The sequence below is a fragment of the Microtus oregoni genome, unplaced genomic scaffold (assembly GCF_018167655.1).
Source record: "Microtus oregoni isolate MIOR12 unplaced genomic scaffold, Mior012 000052F_001, whole genome shotgun sequence".
NCBI classification, from domain to species: domain Eukaryota; kingdom Metazoa; phylum Chordata; class Mammalia; order Rodentia; family Cricetidae; genus Microtus; species Microtus oregoni.
Window position 1 is genome coordinate 1,789,013 of NW_024543813.1, and position 20,694 is coordinate 1,809,706.

The following is a 20,694-nucleotide window of genomic DNA, read 5'->3' on the forward strand; positions in this document are numbered from 1 at the left end:
TCATGTCTGGGCAGGGGGGAACAAATAAACAACCCTCCACAACATCCCTCCTCTGTCTAGAAGAGAATTTTTCAGTCAAGGTCAACCAGCAACACATACAACACTCCACGCAAGAAAAGAAATGTGTCATCTTGGAGTCAGACAATGTAAGCTGTAAGCTACCACACTTTCTTATTCTCCGGAACTGAGGATAAATCTCCATCCTTTGTAAATTACCCAGTCTCAAGTATTATGTTATAGTAGCACAAAAAGAAAACAGTCAGAAAATGCCTATTCTGCAAGAGCAACTTTAATGTCACCAAAGATACCTTGTGAACACTATCCTTAAGGCTATCAAAGTGAATTGTGATGGCTATTCTTTGTTGTCACCTCGACTACAACTGGAACCAACTAAAACCGAATGGCTGGGCACACCTGTGAGGGATTATTATCAATTTTAATCATTCAAAGTGGGAAGACCTCCTTCTAATTTTGGTCTTTGAAGTGAAAAGATCCACCTTCAATCTGGGCCACATCTTCTGCTGGAAGCCTACAAGGGACATGAAAGAAAGAAGTTCTTCCTTCTTGGCTGCTTGCTTTCCCTCTCCATAGCATGTCATTCTTTAACTAGCATTAGAGCCCAGTTCTTTAGGATTCCAGTGCATAGTGAAGACCAATTGAGACATCCAGACTTGTGAACTGAACAAGTACTGGATTCTTGGACATTCCATTGGTAGACAGCAATTGTTGGAATAGTTGAACCACAGCCTGTAAGTCATTAGAACAAATTCCCTAGATAGGTAGGTAGGTAGGTAGGTAGATAGAAAGATGTAAATTCTGTTCTTCTAAAGAAGCATAACTAACACACAAATCTACACTAAATAAACTCAACATATCATGCTTCTGAAATTCTTTCCCTTCCCACAGGTTCCTTATAGTACTGTGCCCTTTCAATAATCACTTGATAAAGACTTGTAGGCTGTGGATGGCTGAGAAAGTTAATATATTATATAATAAAAAGAAGAACGTTTACAGAAGAGGACTTAATATGTGCATAACTTTAGATTTTGTTTCTCTTCTCCTTTCAAGGGCGCCCTGGTGTTCTTTCTAGTCTGTTGTAGGATGAGCAGCAGGCTGTGTCCCACCACCTGGCTAGCTTAGCCCTGAAATAATTACACAGAAACTGTATTCATTTAAACACTGTCTGGCCCATTAGCTTTAGCCTCTGATTGGCTAACTCTCACATCGTGATCTAACCCATTTCTAATAATCTGTGTAGCACCACGAGGAGCTTACCGGGAATGATTCTAACCTATGTCCATCTCGGGCCAGGGCTTCATGGTGTCTGCCACATTCCCTTGTTCCCAGCATTCTGTTTTGTCTACTCTGCCCACTTAAGGGCTGCCCTATCAAAAGGCCATGGCAGTCTCTTTATTCAGCCAATGAAAGCAACACACAAAAAGAAGAACCTCCTATAACATGCCCTCGTGTTCTTTTTAGTCTTCACAATTTTCTGTGAAACCCAGTTTGCCATATGACTACACACAGTTGAGGTTATTACAGGAGACCATTAACTGCTAGTAAGAAATACCTGGCAGGATGGTGGCACATGCCTTTAATCCCAGCACTCAGGAGGCAGAGCAGGAAGATCTCATGAATTCTAGGACAGCCTGGTCTACAGGGCAAGTTCAGGACATGCTCCAAAGTTACAGTGAAACTTTGTCTCGAAAGAAGAAGAGAAAAGAAATACCTGATTGGGCTGTGCTTGCTGATCTTAAAGCAGAGAGGCCACACCATGAGAAATCTTTTCCTCTCTGTCATAACCATACTGTAAAAAGATGTGCAATATTTTGAAAGCATCAACTGCTTGGCATGTGTTTTAAGGAAGTTCACAAGCACATTCACAATGACAAAAGTGGTGTGTTATTTTCTTTATATTCTTGCCAAAACAATGCATTATAAAGTAGACTATTTGGGTGGGGTCCCATTTAAACTATGAGTACATGTAGAAATTACAGCATCTAAGATCAAGAAGAGGCCTGGAGATGAGGAAAACAGGAAGGCTAACAGATGTGGGGGTGAGACTAGAGCACATACTTATTATTATGAGAGTCACAACTGCAAAATTCATCGGGAGTACATATGCAGAGAATTTCCTACATGTCTGTCTCTGTGTGATGTAAGGAATATAGCACAAGAAATTTAGATATAGGATATCTCTACTAATAAAGTGAATTATGAGAGCTAACTTTGATGTAGTGATATTTTATTTGTATTTTAATAAATAAAGCTTTCCTGAAGACCAGAGAATAAAACAACTGCATGGATCAGCCTTACAGATCAGGCAGTGGTGACATACACCTTTAATCCCAGTAGCCACACTAGTTTGCTGTAGAAACCAGGCAGTAGTGGTGTATGCCTTTAATCCCAGCCCTAGAGAAGAATATAAAATGGGAGGAGACAGCTCTCACACACAGTCTCATTTTGAGAATTCCTGGAGACAGAATCGCCATTTCAGACTGAGGTAGAGGCAAGAGCCAGTGACTGGTTGTTTTGCTTTTCTGACCTTCAGGTTGAAGCCCAATATCTGTCTCTGGGTTTTTATTAACCGTGCTACACTCTGAGTCATCTATCAGCTCACATATAACTTATTCATTATTCATTTACTAGTAAATTGCAATTGCTAGCTATTATTACACATTTTACTGTGTTAATATTTGACATGTAGACCTACTGCACACCCAGTGACTAGGCAGTAGCATCCTTGCTACCCATCCCCACCTTCCCCTGCCGCATCAGTGATCACTGGAGCCAGAATTCAAAAGATGAAAGAAAAAAATCTCAAGCATTAAAGATACAATAAGGGAAATTGTCCAATCAGTCAAAGAAAATGTTAAATCGAACAAATTCTTAACACAAAACATCCAGGAAATCTGGAACACCATAAAAAGACCAAACCTAAGAATAATAGGAATAGAAGAAGAAGAAGAATTCCAGCTCAAAGGCACAAAAAATATATTCAATAAAATCATAGAAAAAAATTCCCAACCTAAAGAAGGATATGTCTATGAAGTTACAAGAAGCTTACAGAACACTAAATAGACTGGACCAAAAAATTGCCCTTGCCATATAATAATCAAAACACTAGATATACAGAATAAAGAAAGAATATTAAAAGCTGCAAAGGAAAAATCCAAGTAACATAAAAAGGCAGAACTGATAAAATTACACCTGATTTCTCAATGGAAAATTTGAAAGCCAGAAGGTACTGGAGAGATGTGCTGCAGACTCTAAGAGACCACAGATGCCAGTCCAGACTACTATACCCAGCAAAGCGTTCAATCACCATAGATGGAGCAAACAAGATATTACACGGCAAAACCAGATTTAAACAACACCTATCTACAAATGCAGCCCTACAGAAAGTACTAGAAGAAAAACTCTAAATCACAGAACTTAGCTGCACCCATGAAAACACACGCCATAGATACTCACACCAGCAATCTCCAATAAAAGGAAACACACAAACACTACCAAAAACAAAACCAAAAATAACAAGAATTAACAATCACTGGTCATTAATATCCCTTAATATCAATAGACTCAATTCACCTCTAAAAAGACATAGGCAAATAGAACAGGTATGAAAATAGGACCTATCCTTCTCCTGCATACAAGAAACACACTTAAACCTCAAAAACAGACTTTAACTTAGAGTAAATGATGAGAAAAGATTTTCCAATCAAATGGACCTAAGAAACAAGCAGATAGAGCTATCCTAATATCTAACAAAATAGACTTCAAACTAAAATTAATCAAAAGAGATGGAGAAGGACATTACATATTCATCACAGGAAAAATAGATGAAGATGAAGTCTCAATTCTGAACCTCTATGCCCCAGATACAAGGGCATACATTTGTAAAAGAAACATTACTAAAATTTAAATCACACATCAAATGCCACACACTAATAGTGGGAGACTTCAACACGCCATTCTCACCAATGGACAGGTCTGTGAAACAGAAAATTAACAGAGAAATAAGGGAATTAACAGATGTTATGATTCAAATGCACTTAACAGACATCTATAGAACATTCCATTCAAAAAATTACCTTCTCAGCACTTCATGGAACCTTTTCTAAAACTGACCACATACTCTGTAACAAACCAAACCTCAACAGATACAAAAAAGTTGGAATAAACCGATGTATCTTATCAAATCACTTAAATTTAGAATTAAACAAAAACACTAATTGTAGAAAGCCTAAGTGTAAATTGAACAAAGCTCTGACTGAATCATCACTGGGTCAAGGAAGAAATACAAAAAGAAATTAAGACTTCCCAGAATTCACAAAAATGAAAACACAACATAACTAACCCTGTGGAACACTATGAAAGCAGTGCTGAGGAAAGTTCATAGCACTAAATGCCTACATAAAGAACATGGAGAAATCTTACAAGTAACTTAACAACACAGCTGAATGCTCTATAACAAATAGAAACAAACTCACCCAGGAGGACTAGACACCAGGAAATGATCAAATTGAGGGCTAAAATCAATAAAATAGAAACAAAGAGAACAAAACAAAGAATCTATGAAGCAAAGACTAGGTTCCTTGATAAAATCAACAATAGAGACAAACAATTGACCAAACTAATCAAAAGGCAGAGAGAGAATATCCAAATTAATAGAATCAGAAATGTAAAGGGGGATATAATAACAGACACTGAGGAAATCCAGAGAATTGTCAGGTCATACTTCAAAAAACGTGCAGAAAAAGTAAAACAAATGAACTATTTTCTGGATAGGTACCACATACCAAAATTAAATCAAGACCAGATAAACAATTTAAATAGACCTATAACCTCAAGGAAACAGATGCAGTCATCAAAATCCTCCCAATGAAATAATAAAAAAGCCCCAGGGCCAGATGGTTTCAGCTCAGAATTCTACCAGAATTTCAATTTCAAAGAAGAGCTAATACCTATACTCCTCAAATTGTTCTGTGCAATAGAAACAAAAGACCACTGCCAAATTCTTTTTACAAAGCTACAGCTACCAAGACACCCAAACCACACAAAGACACAACTAAGAAAGAGACCAATCTCCCTCACGATCATTGATGCAAAATGCTAATAAGATACTGACAAACCGAATCCAAGAACCAAGAACACACATAAAAAAAATCATTTGCCATGATGTAAGCTTCATCCCAGACATGCACGGATGGTTCAAGATATGAAAACGAGTCAATGTGTCCACCATATAAACAAACTGAAAAATAAAAACAACATGATCATCTCATTAGATGCTGAAAAACCTTAAACAAAATCCAACATCCCTTTATGATAAAGGTCTTGGAGAGAGCAGGAATACAAGAATTATTCCTAAACATAATAAAGACAATATATACACCAAGCCAACAATCAACATCAAACTAAATGGAGAGAAACTGAAAGCAATCCCACAAAAATCAGAAACAAGACAAGGCTGTCCACTCTCTCCTTATTACTCAATATAGTACTCAAAGTTCTAGCTAGAGCAATAAGACAACAAAAGGAGATCAAGGGGATACAAATTGAAAGGAAAATCACTCTTTCACTATTTGCAGATGATAGCTAGTATTCATAAGTGAGCCCAAAAATTCTACCAGTGAACTCCTACAGCTGATAAACATCTTCAGTAATGTGGTGGGATACAAGACTAACTCAAAAAAATCAGTAGCCCCTTTATATGCAAATGATAAATCGGCTAAGAAAGAAATCAGAGTGATGTCATCCTTTACAGTAGCCACAAATAACATAAGATATCTTGGGGTAACTCTAACCAAACAAGTGAAAGATGTGGATGACAAGAACTTTAAGACTCTGAAGCAAAAACTGAAGAATATATCAGAAAATGGAATCGTCCATGTTCTTGGATAGGTAGGACCAACATAGTAAAAATGGCAATCTTACAAAAAGTAATCTACAGATGCAATGGAATCCCCATCAGAATTCCAACACAATTCTTCACAGGCCTCGAAAGAACAATACTCAACTTCATATGGAAAAACAAAAAACCCAGGATAGATCAAAAGAATCCCATACAATTAAGAAACTTCCAGGGCTGGAGAGATGCCTTAGCAGTTAAGAGCACTGAGAGCTCTTCCAGAGGTCCTGAGTTCAATTCCCAGCAACCACATGGTGGCTAACAACCATCTGTGATAAGATCTGGTGCCCTCTTCTGGCCTGTAGTCATACAGGCAGGCAAAACATTGTATACATAATAAATAAATAAATCTTTTTTGAAAGAAAGAAAGAAAAAGAAAGAAAGAAAGAAAGAAAGAAAGAAAGAAAGAAAGAAAGAAAAGAAACTTCCAGAGTCATCACCATCCCTGACCTCAAGCTCTACTATACAGTAATAGTAAAAAAAACAGCTTGGTATTGGCAGAAAAGCAGACACATGAATCAATGGAATTGAATCAAAGTTCCTGATATTAATTCACACACTGATGAACATCTGATTTTTGACAAAGAAGCCAAAATATTACAATATAAAAAGGAAAATATCTTTAACAAATGATGCTTGCATAACTGGTTGTCAACATGTAGAAGAACGCAAATAGATTTCTATAAATTACCATGTACAAAACTCAAGTCCAAATGGATCCAAGACCTCAACATAAACCCAGGTACACTGAACATGATAGAAGAGAAAGTGGGAAGTAGCCTTGAACACACTGACAAAAAAGACTACTTCCTAAATATAATAACAGTAACACAGATACTGTGAGCAACAATTCATAAATGGGACCTCCTGAAACTGGGACTCTTCTGTAAGGCCAAGGATATGGTCAATAAGACAAAATGGCAGCCTAGAGAATGGGAAAAGATCTTCATCTACCCCACATCTGATAGAGGACTGATCTCTAAAACATATGAAAAAAACTCAGGAAACTAGACACTAAAATACTAAATAATCCAATTAAGAAATGGGGTACAGATTTAAACAGAGAATTCCCAACAAAAGAATCTTGAATTGCAGTAGGATCAAAAACCCATTGCCATTGTTCTTGAGTTCTCAGTAGTCCTCATTGTCCGCTATGTTCAGTGAGTCCAGTTTTATCCCAGGCCTTTTCAGACCCAGGCCAGCGGCTTTGTGGGAGCCTAGGCAGTTTGGATGCTCACCTTACTAGACCTGGATGGAGGTGGGTGGTCCTTGGACTTCCCACAGGGCAGGGAACCCTGATTGCTCTTTGGGCTGACAATGGAGAAGGACTTGATTGGGGGAGGGGGAGGGAAATGGGAGGCGGTGGCGGGGAAGAGATAGAAATCTTTAATAAATAAATAAATAAATAAATAAATAATTTTTTAAAAAAAGATGAAAAAAAAAGAATCTTGAATTGCCAAGATACACTTAAATGATTATTTAACATCCTCAGCTGTCAGGGAACTGCAAATCAAAACAACTCTGAGATACCAATTACACCAGTCAGAATACCTAAGATCAAAACACTGATGACAACTTATGCTGGAGAGGATGTGGAGTAAAGGGAATAATCCTTCACCAGTGGTGGGAGTGCAAACTTGTACAGCCTTTTTGGAAATCAGTATGGCTGTTACTCAGAAAACTGGGAATCAATCTACCTCAAGACCCAGAAATACCAGTCCTGAGCATATACCCAAAGGATGCACAATCATACCACAAAAAAACATTTGCTCAACTATGCACATAGCAGCATTATTTGTAATAGCCAGAATATGGAAACAACCTAGATGCCCCTCAACTGAAGAATGGATAAAGAAAATCTGATATATTTGCACAATAAAGTATTACTCCACAGTAAAAAATTAATAAATAAATAAATGATGTCTTGAAATTTGCAGGCAAATGGATGGAACTAGAAAAAATACATCCTGTGTGAAGTAACCCAGACTCAGAAAGACAAACATATGTACTCACTCATAAGTGTATATTAGATGTAAAGCAAAGGATAACCAGGCTACAATCCACAACCCCAGAGAAGTTAGGCAAAAAGGAGGACCCTAAGAGGACATCCATGGAGGGCCCTAAAAGGGGAAATATTAATATCTCTTGGGTAAGCTGGGAGGGGATAAAAGAGAAGGGAAGGGATGGGGGTAAAAACATGAGGGATCTAGAAGGCCAAGTTGGGAGAGGGACAGGGGAGAGCAAGGAAAAAGATATCTTTACAGAGGGAGCCATTATGGGGTTAGGGAGAAACCTGGTGCTAGGGAAATTCCCAGAAATGCACAAGGATGATTCCAGCTAAGAGTCCTAGCAATAGTGGAGAGGGTGTCTGAACTGCCCTTCCCCTGTAATCAGATTAGTGACTCCCCTACTTCTCAACATAGAACCTATATCCAGTAACTGATGGAAGCAGATGTGACCCACAGCCAAGCACTGGGTGAGCTCCTAGAGTTCAGTTGAAGGGAGGGAGGAGGGATCACATGAGCAAGGGGTGTTCAGATCATGATGGGGAAAACCACAGAGATAGCTGACCCAAACTAGTAGGAGTTCACAAACTCTGGACTGACAAGTAGGGAACCTGCATGAGTCCATCCTAGGTCTCATGAATGTGGGTAACAGTTATGTGGCTTGATCTGTTGTGGGGTCCCTGGACGTGGGACCAGGACTTATCCTGGGTACATGAACTAGCTTTTTGAAGCCCATTTCCTCTGGTTGGATACCTTATTCAGCCTAGATACAGGGGCAAGGGGCTTGGTGCTACTTCAACTTGGTATGCCAGACTTTAATGACTGCCCAAGGGAGGTCTTACCCCATCTGAGGAATAGATGAGGGGTGGGAAGTGGGAAGGTAGGGGAGTGGGAGAAGGGGAGGAAGGGGAACTATGGTTGGTATGTAAAATGAAAAACATTTTAAATAAAAAAGAGAAAAAAATAATTGACATGCAGAAAATATAATTGTCAAACACCCCTGTGGGACAGATATTGCTAGTGCCACCACTTTAGAGATGTGGAAACTGAAGTTTGGCGCCTGATAGAATTAATATTTAAGCCCATTTTATCTGAGACCACAACTAGTGCCCTTAAGTAGCATACAACACTGCATGGGAAAGTGACAGCAGACCTTCAGGGTCTAAACAAAGGGCCCAGAAAAGAACACAAATTCTTATAATAAAAAAAACACACTGAGGGCTCAGCACAAGAATGTTACTAGTGAAGTCCTAGATATCCTAAGACAGCGAGAAGCTGAAGCAACAATATCAAAGGACTGCATAGTGGAACAATTGCTAGAATGAGGCCAGTGATGCTGTGCTCCCTAAAAGAACCATGAAAAAAAGCTGGTAACTTCTCTGATCCACCAGAGAGCAGTTAGAAGGCCATAGCCTGAAAGAATGTGAAGAGACTGCAAATTGGTTGTCAATTCAGGGAATACTACCAAGAGAATTAGGCTTGCTGTCTAACTCTCCAGCCATTACAATGTAGCCCGAGTTCTTAAAAGAATACCTGGCACATAGTAGGTGCTCTATAAATGCCTGTTGGATCCAGGTGGTCAAGAATGAATAAATTTCCAAGGCCAGTATGCTATGCTGAGCTACATGCTAGATGTCTTCCGTCTTCAAATCTCCAGAATCTGTCCTCTAGATCCCCTCTGTGGCAGTGTTGTTCACCAGCTATTTCCAGTCCCCTTCTTTCTAGTGAGGAGCCAGGCAAAGGATCCAGACCCAAGGGGTGGCAGAGATGAACCAGTGCTTAGGAGTGCTAGCTACTCTTTCAGAGGACCGAGGTTCAAATTCCAGCACCCACATGGTGACATAACCATCTGTAACAGCAGTCCCAGGGAATCCAACACTGGCCTCTGCGGTGAGCAAACCTGCTTGGGTGACACAGGCATGCATGCAGGGAAAACAGTAATATACATAAAATGATAAAACTAAAAAAAGAAGATTCATGCGCAAGGCAGGATTTGGGCTTCCCCAGTTATTTGGAAGTTCCACATGGCACTGTGACTTAACTTAGTTGGAAATGTATGATCAAAAGCTGTACGAATTGTCAGCACAACCACAGGACTTCTCTAAATGTGGCATTCTGAGTGAGGACTAGGTGGAGAAGAGTCAGCCAAAAGGCAGAAGACATATAGTATAAGGCCTAAACAAGAAATAGAAATGTTTCAAAATATTTCATTTTAAATGATTTCATTTTGTATTTGTGCATATGGCTGATTTGCCTGCATGTGTGCCTATGTATGAATTGTATGCCAGGTGCAAATGGAGGCCAGGAGAGGGTGCTGGATCCCCTGTGAGTTGCAGGTGATTTTGAGCAGCCATAGGGTACCCAGGATTAAACCTGGGTTCTCTGGAGATGTAGCCAGTCATCTGAACTGCAGAAACTTGGCCCCACAATGTGTTAACACACCCTGCTTTAACTGATAATCACCTACTTTCCAGGAAAGGTGATCTTTAGAACAGGTTTGTCAAGTCACGGGAAGACACTAATGAATGCCTGCAATTCATAAATCCATTCTGATTTTACCAGTCACCTCTAAATTTACACCACTGTTTCCGGTTCATCTATCAGTCATCTCCTCCCTCTGTGTAATCAATTTTCCTCTGATTTCATCCAAATAATATTATAGCAACTGTGGTAGTTGGAATGTAATTGGCCCCTATCATCCCTAAGGGAGTGTCACTATTAGGAGGTGCAGCTTTGTTGAAGTAGGTATGGCCTTGTTGGAAGAAGTGTGACACTTAGGGGGTAACCTCTGAGGTCTCTTTTGCTCAAGATTAGTTCAGTGTGACAGTCTACTTCACATTGCCTTCTGATCAAGTTGTATCCAGCACCATGTTTGCCTGCATGCCACCATGCTCCCCTTCATGATAATGGACTGAACCCCTGAACTGTAAGCAAGCCCCCCCAAATTGAACATTTTCCTTTATAAGAGTTGCTGTGGTCGCCATGTCTCTTCACAGTGATAGAAACCCAAACCAAGACAGCAAGTAGAAACAGAGTTAAGAACAATCTGTAGAGCTGAGTATGGTGGCGCACAGCTTTAATCCCCACACATAGGAGGCAGAGGCAGGTGGATCTCTGAGTTCCAGGACAGAGTGAAGCCAGGACAGTCACAGCTATGCAGAGAAATCATGCAATAAAACAAAATTAAATTAAATTAAAAAGAACTATTCTTAGAGTTTATCGAGACTTTACTGAAGATTTGATGATAAAAATAGAAATGTTTGTTTCTTTGTTGAGACTGGGTCTTATGCATGCCAAGCTGACCACAAATTCAGTATGTGGCTAAGGATGACCTTATACTTCTAACCCTCCTGAGTCTACCTCCTATGCTCTGTGATTACAGGCATATACCTACCCATACCTACTTTATAGGAAGCTAATGAGGGAACCCGGGGCTTTATGAATACTCCGTGTGCATTCAAACAATGGAGCACTAAATAATTTTAGCATGTGTCTCCTTAATTTAACCTCTATCAATGGATGGAGCTCAGAGTAAATCTCTGGAAAGAATCTAGACTCTTCAGTATCCCTGTGAAACACTTAAGAAATGAACCTTTTGGTGAGTTCCCAGTAGAACATCCCCACTGGCCTGGGTCTGGAAAAGCTTGGGATAAAACCGGACTCTCTGAACATAGTGGACAATGAGGACTACTGAGAACTCAAGAACAATGGCAATGGGTTTCTGATCCTACTGCACGCACTGGCTTTGTGGGAGCCTAGGCAGTTTGGATGCTCAACTTACTAGACCTGGATGGAGGTGGGGGTTCCTTGGACTTCCCACAGGACAGGGAACCCTGATTGCTTTTCGGGCTGGGGGGGAGCTTAATTGGGGGAGGGGGAGGGAAATGGGAGGCGGTGGCGGGGAAGAGACAGAAATCTTTAATAAATAAATAAATTTAAAAAAAATAAACAAATGAGAAGCTAAAAAAAAAAAAGAAATGAACCTTTTAATAAGTGACATCTGCCAGTGCCTAGCTCAATAATGTCTACAAAACATAGAGTTCATTATGAGGAAAGAGGTCAATATTGTGCTCTCAAATCATACTATAGGTCTAATGGAATGAGAAGAGGCTGCAACCAGATGGTTGACAAACAGGAATAACAGAAATCATCCACGCCACCTTGGGGTTTTTGAGAGCCCAGGGAAGAGAAGCTAGGCAGAGAACTGTGCTGGCTTGGACAAGAACGGCCCCAAAGGCTCCTTACACTTTAATACTTGGCCCCCAGTTAGTAAAAATGTTTGGGAAGAGATTAGGAAGTGTGGCCTTGTTGGAGGAAGTGCATCACTGGGGACACACTTTGAGATTTCAAAAGCCCACATTCCCAGTTAGTTCACTCTGCCTCCTGGTTGCCTCTCGGGATGTGTGCTCTCAGCTACTGCTCCAGTGAGTACCTGTCTTCCTCTTGGCATGCTCCCCAAAACTCTCTCTGAAACTGTAAGCCCTAAGGACACTTTTGCTTTGATAAGTTGCTTTGATTGTGGTATCTTATAACAGCAATAGAAAAGTCCCTAAGGCAAGCATTAATCAGACAAGAGCTTTCATCATTTGGGAGGAGAGCAAGGACCCCCTCCGAAAGACTGACCATTTCTGGAATGCCTACGCGGTGACAAGTAAAGTCACAACTATATTTGAGACAATATTTTGTTGACCCTTCCCAAACAATCTCACACGGGAAATCTTAAGATCCTTTTGAGATGAAAATGTTGACTGTAAGGTTCCAACTGTTGTGAGATGTTCCTGGGTTCACTTGGCTTATTACTTTGCTGGACTGAGATTCATGCCCAAACCTACCTGTCTTCAAAATCCATGATCTTTGCTCCCCTCCGCCAGACAAACCACAGAGCCTTGCTAAACCACTGCCAGTGTTTCCTGGTCTCTGACACACACACACACAGACACACACACACACACACACACACACACACACACACACACACACACAAGCAGTGAAGGGGGGCTTTGTTAACATCTGTCCCAAATAGCCCGCTCAAGGGTTGCCCAAGGTGCGGTATGGCAGACCGCAGGAGTGTGGGAGGAGAGCTGATGAGAAAGAGCTTCACAGCACACCCCTGAACTTAGTCCTCTCGAGAAGCAGAGAGGGGCAGAGATGGCACTGGGTCACTGCTGGGGTGAATAAATACATCCGCAACAAAGGAAACAGAGCCATATGGGGATTTTCATAAGACATTTCAAATGAAAAACAAACCCCTCTTCAAAAAAAAAAAAATGTCTGTATTACATTTGCTGATGGTTCCGTTTCAGAAGTTCAGAGACCTGACCTCCAAAGGAAAAGACAACAGACCCAAACAAAACCCAAAGGCATTGCTAATCGGCCATCTGCACTGATGAGGCAGGAAAATAAACGAAGGCAAAGCAAAACAAAACACAACAAAAACGCCTTAAACAAAAAACGTCTTCTTTTGAGACAAGAGGAAAACTCTGGCTTCCCAAAGCCATATCCATGTTTTCCGTATTTATGCTATGATGTGACTGGAGCCTCGAGCTCTGATAAGGGGGTGGGGGAGTCCCTTTTTAGGCTATGTGATTTAATCTGTCTCCATCACTTCCCAGAGTCTGACAGGAATCAGCTTAAAATGCCAGAACTTGACTTCAGCCAAGCAACACCCACCTCCCAAGCCACAACACCACTGTGTAGCCCTCTCCCAGGCGTGGAAACAGTCAATAAGGAAATACCATAGTTAGGTTCTTTGCAACTTGCTGGAAGTGTGTCTGGAGCTTCATTTCCTGATCGCTCAGGTGGAAATTGTAAAAATAATTAAGAGCTATGACTAATCACCAAATCAAAGCAGGTTGCCCGACTCATTTGCAATTGCGCAAGGAGTTCTGTGTGCCAACAAACAAAGACTTGGGGAGTTTATTATTTAAACCAATTAAAAGCTCCAGGCAAAGTGAGGAGTCAATTTGTGGCCACGTGGTGGGAGAACAGAAGTTGGAAGAGCCTGAGGAATTTTGGGAGCAGGGCCATATGGCCAAGATCGAAATGAAGCACCCAGAATCACCAGGAATGTCTGCACAGAAAGCAATTTCAAAATAAAAAGTGTCACCTAGCCAGAACTGTCTTGTGCCCTGCACAAACCCACCCTATTCTGATGGCGCTCCAGCCGGTCTACAAGGCCAGTAGTCTTGCCCAACAGGAAAAGAAAAATCAAACTGACTCAAATCCGATCCCCATTCAGCAAGAGACATGGCTAAATTTCCTGTCCAGCATTTGGGCTTTTATGTATTTTAGGGCTACCTAGAGAGTTCTTAAAGGCGCAGATGAAAATCGGCTGCCCTGCCCTTCTTCCCAAATGAGGTCCACAGTCCATCTGGAGAGGGCACTCACACACTTGAAGGAAACTGTGGGCCATAAAATGGAAAGTAAAGAATTAAAAACCAGAGTCATTTGGTAGCAGTTATAAAAATAAATAAATAAATACGGTAGCCCGAAGGAGGCAGTTACTTCAGCAGTTTAGTTTCACAGGATGGATGTTAGTGGTTAAAGTTACTTAAAGTTCCTTTTCACACATCAGTGGGGTAGCTTCCTTGTCCCGTTTCCTTGCCTTTTTTTTTCTTTTTTTGGTGAGGGTCCACTGTATTCCAGGCAGACCTCAGACTTTCTACAGAAGTAAGGATGACGTCGAACTTTTAATCCTCTGCCTGTACCTCCTAAGTGCTCCAATTACAGGCGTGCATTTCCATGCCCAGTTAGTTTCTGAGGTGCTGGGGCTGGAACCCAAGGCTTCATGCATGCTAAGCAAGCACTCTAGCAGCCGACCTATAAACCCAGGTCCCCCATCAGCTACTTGTTCACCTCCTTTGTCTTCCAGACTACTGGTCCCCTTTTTTATAACTGCTGTCTTCCGTGAACCCACCTCTCCACCATACCTGCATTTTCTAGAAATCTCATTATCCTTCTATTTTCAAGGGCTCTCAATTCTAGGTCCTAGTTCCATCTCCCTCCTAGTACCCACTAAACAATTATTCTCCAAAACTCCTTGGAGAAGAAGGGAGACGACATGTACCACTACCAGTCACCCAACTTTGAAGCTAAGTCACATGGTCATTTCCATGCTCTACATCACTACTAATGCCCTAAGACTAAATCATGCTATCCATCCACAGAGTGGCTCACGATATGCCATCAAATAAATCAAGTGAATTGAATAACAAAGAAAAACAGATATAACTGCATTCATAAAAAAAAACCTCTAGCTCTATCAATAATTTCCAAGTTACTAAGGCATACTTGCTAGTTTATTATAGTTATCACTCTGTGGCTCCAACATTCTGCTGCTTGAACTCCACAGGGAAGAGGTAGGACTACTACTATTGTCCCTACACATTGTTCTCCTTAAACTGTCATTTGTCCTACAGTGGGCATCTTGTCTTAACCTCATTTCATTCCTACAAGTTGGTAGCATTAGCACAAACTAACATTTCAGATGGAGGAGACCACCCTTGAATGTTTTAAGTTTTTTTAAAAAAAAGAAAGAAAGACTATAACGAGGGTCTGTGTGGTGGTTTGAACAGGAATGGCCCACAAAGAATCTTGGGTTTGAAACCTTGATACTTAGGGAGTGGTAATCTTAGGAGGTGTGCCCTTGTTGCAGGAAGTGTGTCACTGCCGGGGCAAGCTTTGAGGTCTCATATGCTCAAGCTACGCCCAGTGTAGCACACAGTTTCCTGCCACCTGCAGATCAAGATGCAGACCTCTCAGCTCCTTCTGCCTGCATGCCACCATGTCTGCCTGCATGTCACCATGCTTCTTGACATGACAAAAATAGACTAAACCTCTGAGCCTGTAAGCCAGCCCCAATCCAATGTTTTCCTTTATAAGAGTTGTCACAGTCAGGTCCAACCCAGAGACCTTTGTGGGACCAGGCACAAATCAGGGACCTCCGAAGGAGCAGGCCCAAGCAACCGAAGAATGGATAAGGAAAATGTGGTACATTTACACAATGGAGTACTACACAGCAGAAAAAAATAATGACATCTTGAAATTCGAGGACAAATGGATGGAGCTAGAAAACATCATATTGAGTGAGGTAACCCAGACCCAGAAAGGCAAATATCACATGTACTCACTCCTAAGTGGCTTTTAGACATAAAGCAAAAAAAGCAGCCTACAATTCAAAATCCCAGAGAACCTAGACAACAAAGAGGACTGTAAGAGAGACATACATGGATCTAATGTACATGAGAAGTGCAAAAAGACAGGATCTCTTGAGTAAATTGGGAGAATGGGAACCAGGGGAGAGGGTAGGAGGAGAGAGGAGAGGAAAGGAGGGGAGCAGAAAAAAAATATTTCGCTCAATAAAAACAATTTTTTTAAAAAAAAGTAATGATAAAAAACATGAAAAAAGGAGTTGCCGTGGTCACAGTGTCTCTTCACAGCAATAGAAACCCCTACTATGACAATGTGCAAGATGACTCAGCAGGCTAAGGTGCTTGCTGCCTGTTCTGACATTCTGAGTTCAATCTCTACACCCCGCATGGTAGAAGGAGAGAAGAGACTCCTGTAAGTTACATCCACATGCACGTACACAGTGGAATGACAAGTGTGTGTGGACACACAGGTATACACACAATTAATTAACTAATTAATCAATTAAATGTAGTTAAGGAAAATATAACAAGCTAAAAAGCATATAATTGCAAGATGTGAGTTCAAAGTTTTACTCTTGATAGGTGGGGCGAAGAAACCCTTCTAAATGAGATACCTTCAGAGAGCTGCTTGGCTCCCCAAAGGAACTTCCTTCCTAAACCATCAGATACCCTGAACAGATACCCTGCAGTTATCAGCTGCAGACAGATTCTTGGTTAGGAGCAAGACCTTGTTTCCACTTCCCCTCTCAGTGCTGGGAACCCATCTGGCTTGAACCCGTGAAGGTCATGTAATAAGCCAGGCAGTGGCAGCAATTATTCCTATAGTAAACCAGTGTGACTGGAAATAGTAATGTCCCAGACACTAATTGAGACATTTTGAGGAGATTTCAAAAGAGATGATAAAGAAATATGGTCCTGTTTAAAGACATCCCTGGGGTGCGAGGAGATACAGGTTTGGAATAGCTCTGCATCTGCTTAAGAGCATCAGAAACTTGGGCTTATATCCAACATGAAGTACCAAGAGCTATCAAGTACGATTGGCATTACAGCTACCAAACAAGCATTTCTTTGTCAGACTTCTCAGAGTTCTTTTCTTTTTCCTGTTTTTATTATTTTTTGATTTAACTATTTTTCATGTGATGTATTTTGATTATGCTCCCCTCCCCCAAGCCCAACTCCTCCTAGATCTTCCCCCATCTCCTACTTTATTCTTTCTCTCTCTGTCTCTCCCCTTTCAAAAATTAAAAAAGACCAACATAAAAATAAACCAAAAAAAATGGAAATCAAAACATGCCAAAATAAGGTGAAATAAAACAAAAGCCCACAAAAGCAGAGTTTGTTTTGTGGCAGCCAACAACTCCTGAGTATGAGGCCTGCCCTGGATTGTGGCTGAACACCCAGAGACACTCTATTGGGGGGAAAATGATTTTCTGTTTATAAGAAGGTATCAGCTGCAGACAGATTCTTGGTTAGGAGCAAGACCTTGTTTCCACTTCCCCTCTCAGTGCTGGGAACCCATCTGGCTTGAACCCGTGAAGGTCTTGTATATGTTATAAAAGTCTCTGTGAGCTCACGTACACATCAGGCCTATTGTATAAGGAGAACACTGTTCACTTAGAGTCATCCACTGCTTTTGGCTCTTACCCTCCGTTTAGAAGCCCCTCTTCCACCTAGATCCCCAAGTCTTGAGGGGGAGGGGAGGATAAAGTCATTCTTTTAGGACTGAGTGCTCTAAAGTGTCTCACTATCTGCACATGGTCCAGCTCTGTGTCTCTGTGTTAATCCCCGTCTACTGCAAGAAGTTTCTCAGATGAGGGTTGAGCCAAGCCCTGATCTGTCCTTCGGAGTCATTTCATTGCTATGTGCCTTCAGCATGGTAATAGCCTTAGGTTTGTCCCTAGACCCATGGCCTATCTAGTCCCGGGCTCTTTTCCACTTTGGCAGTGTCAGGTGTGGGTTCCAGGATATGGGGTGAACCTCAAATCCCAACCAACCATGGTCAGTCTCTCCCATAACATTTGGGAAGCTGTTACACCAGTATATCCTGCAGATATGCCACTGCTACAGGTCACAACATATGCAACTGGGTGACATAGACAATTACCTTCCTCCTCCAATAGCATGCAGAGTCCCTTCCAGTAATGTGAATGCTATTCAGCAGGGATGAAGTTTCTAGTTAAGCATCAGCTAGAAGTCTCTGTGCTCCATGGTGTAAGTGTTGTCTTCAGCAATAGAGCTTTAGAATCAGGTTATGGAGAGGAACCAATAGCTTTTGGAATAGCCTGGGATGTTTGGGTGTTTCCATGAAAATTCTTTCACCAATGACTTGACAAGAAGTAACCCATCCCTGACACTGGAGGTTTTACTTGGTGGCAACAGATGGCTAGTTGGGACACTGATTACCCTATTATTTGGTGACTCCATAGAGATCCCTTTTATATATGTATATATTTCAGAAAGCTTCTATATTAGTAGGTGTCCATATGATTCTTCCAATTTGCCTTGGCCTTTAATAAAAGGCTCGGGACATAGCTGAGATGTTCTCTGGTGATGCTACTGAGGGAAGACATGGGGAAAACTCACTTGTATTGAACCATGTTAAACATAAAACATGACTGATAAAATACTGTTTTCATTGTATTAAATGCCTGAAGCCTGGAGTCGTTACCACAGCATATGGTAGCTATTCTGTTAACAAGAAGAGTTGAGGATTTATTTTTTGTTTCCCAGCTGTATTTTTTACTTAATTAGCTTATAATATTTACTGCTGAACACCTCAGAGAAGTACTTTACTAAATTTTCAGTCAATACACAAAATAATCTACTGCATTTTATTATGGCATATTCATATATATTTGTATATGACACTTATGTATTTATCATGTATGTGCAGATGTGTGGAGGCCCTACTCCTTTCCTGAACTGTTTTTCAGTATTTCTTTCTCCTATAGCCCCTCTCTCTCTCCCTCTCCCTCTCCCTCTCCCCCCCTCTGTGTGTGTGTGTGTGTGTGTGTGTGTGTACATATGTGTATGACCCCATGCACGTGTGTGTAGTATATAGAGCAAGATGTAGGGTGTTATCTTCAATTGCTCTTTGGCTTATTCCCCTGAGATAAAGTTTCTCATTAAACTGGAAGTTTGCTGTTTTAGCCAGACTGCTAACCAGTGAGATCCTAGGGTTAACCCACCTCTACCCACACGGGGATTATAGTCACACACTAGGCTCTTACATGGGTGCCATGGCTTTGCGTAGCAAACACTTTACTAACTAAGCTATTGCTTTAACTCCTCATATTTATTTCATTATAGTTCAGTCATATTCGTCTACTAACTACCGTTTTGTCCTCTTCCTTCTAAATGAACCCCTTTTTGCTTTGATGTCATATACATAAATACATATATAGTTAAACATAAATTCTGCATGTAAGAAAAAAATCTAATAGTTTGTCATTTCTTCCCTTCACTAACTTTTCTTATACTCCTTCCTCTTCCTTTTATACCACTTTCTTCCTCCTCACAGTAACACAAAAGTTAGGTGGTTATGGCTGCCAAAGAAGATCTGAACAAAGAAGCTCAAAAAGATATACTAACAATGAAGGGGACAACCCCTGGGGCCTCAACCCTAGACAAAGAACTATAGGCAACTGTCTTGGTTAGGGTTTCTATTGCTGTGAAGAGACAGCATGACCACAGTAACTCCTATAAAGAAAAGCATTTAATTGGGGCTGGTTTACAAATTCAGAGGTTTAGTTCATTGTCATCATAGCAAGGAGCATGACAGCAAGCAGGCAGATATGGCACTAGAGAAGGAGCTGAAAGTTCTACATCCAGATCCATAGGCAGTAGGAAGAGAGAGATGCTGGGATGAGACTGGGCTTTTAAAAGCCCAACGCCCATCCCCAGTGACAACTTCCTCTAACAAGGCCCCATCTACTCCAACAGAACCATACCTCTCAATCCCTCTCAAATGGTGCCATTCCCTGATGACCATGCATATAAGAATATGAGCATATGGGGACCATTCTTATCCAAGACACCATAGCAACTAAAGAATAATGAGAACAGAAAAAATAATCTTCCCCAGCAAAGAGCTCCAAAGTGGTCAGCCCTGAAATCCTATGCATACAACTAATATTGTATAGATTATATATATGAATATATAAATGAATATAAACTATATATGAATATATAAATGAGTATATACACATATGTAGCAACAACTAAAGAAACAGAGGCTGTGAATTTGAGAGAGAGGTTTGAGGATGCATGAGAAGGATGGTGGGAAGAAATAGAAAAGGGGGAAAGTGATGTGAGTATATTATAATTTTAAACAATAAAAAAATTTAAAGACTAAATGGTCATAGCTGTGTAAGCTATTTCTGGCTCATACACTCCATCCGATTGGTCTATGTTGAGTTTGAACCAGTACCATGTTATTTTGTTACTATGGCTCTGTGTTGTAATCTGAAATCATCTTTCACTTCCAGAACTGTTCTTTCTGCTTAAGAATGCTTTGGTTACTTGTGGTCTTTTGTGCTTTCATGAAAATTTTTAAATTGTTTGTTTTAGTTATATAAATGATATTGTCATCTTAATGAGGATTGTGTTGAACATGTAGTTTTTT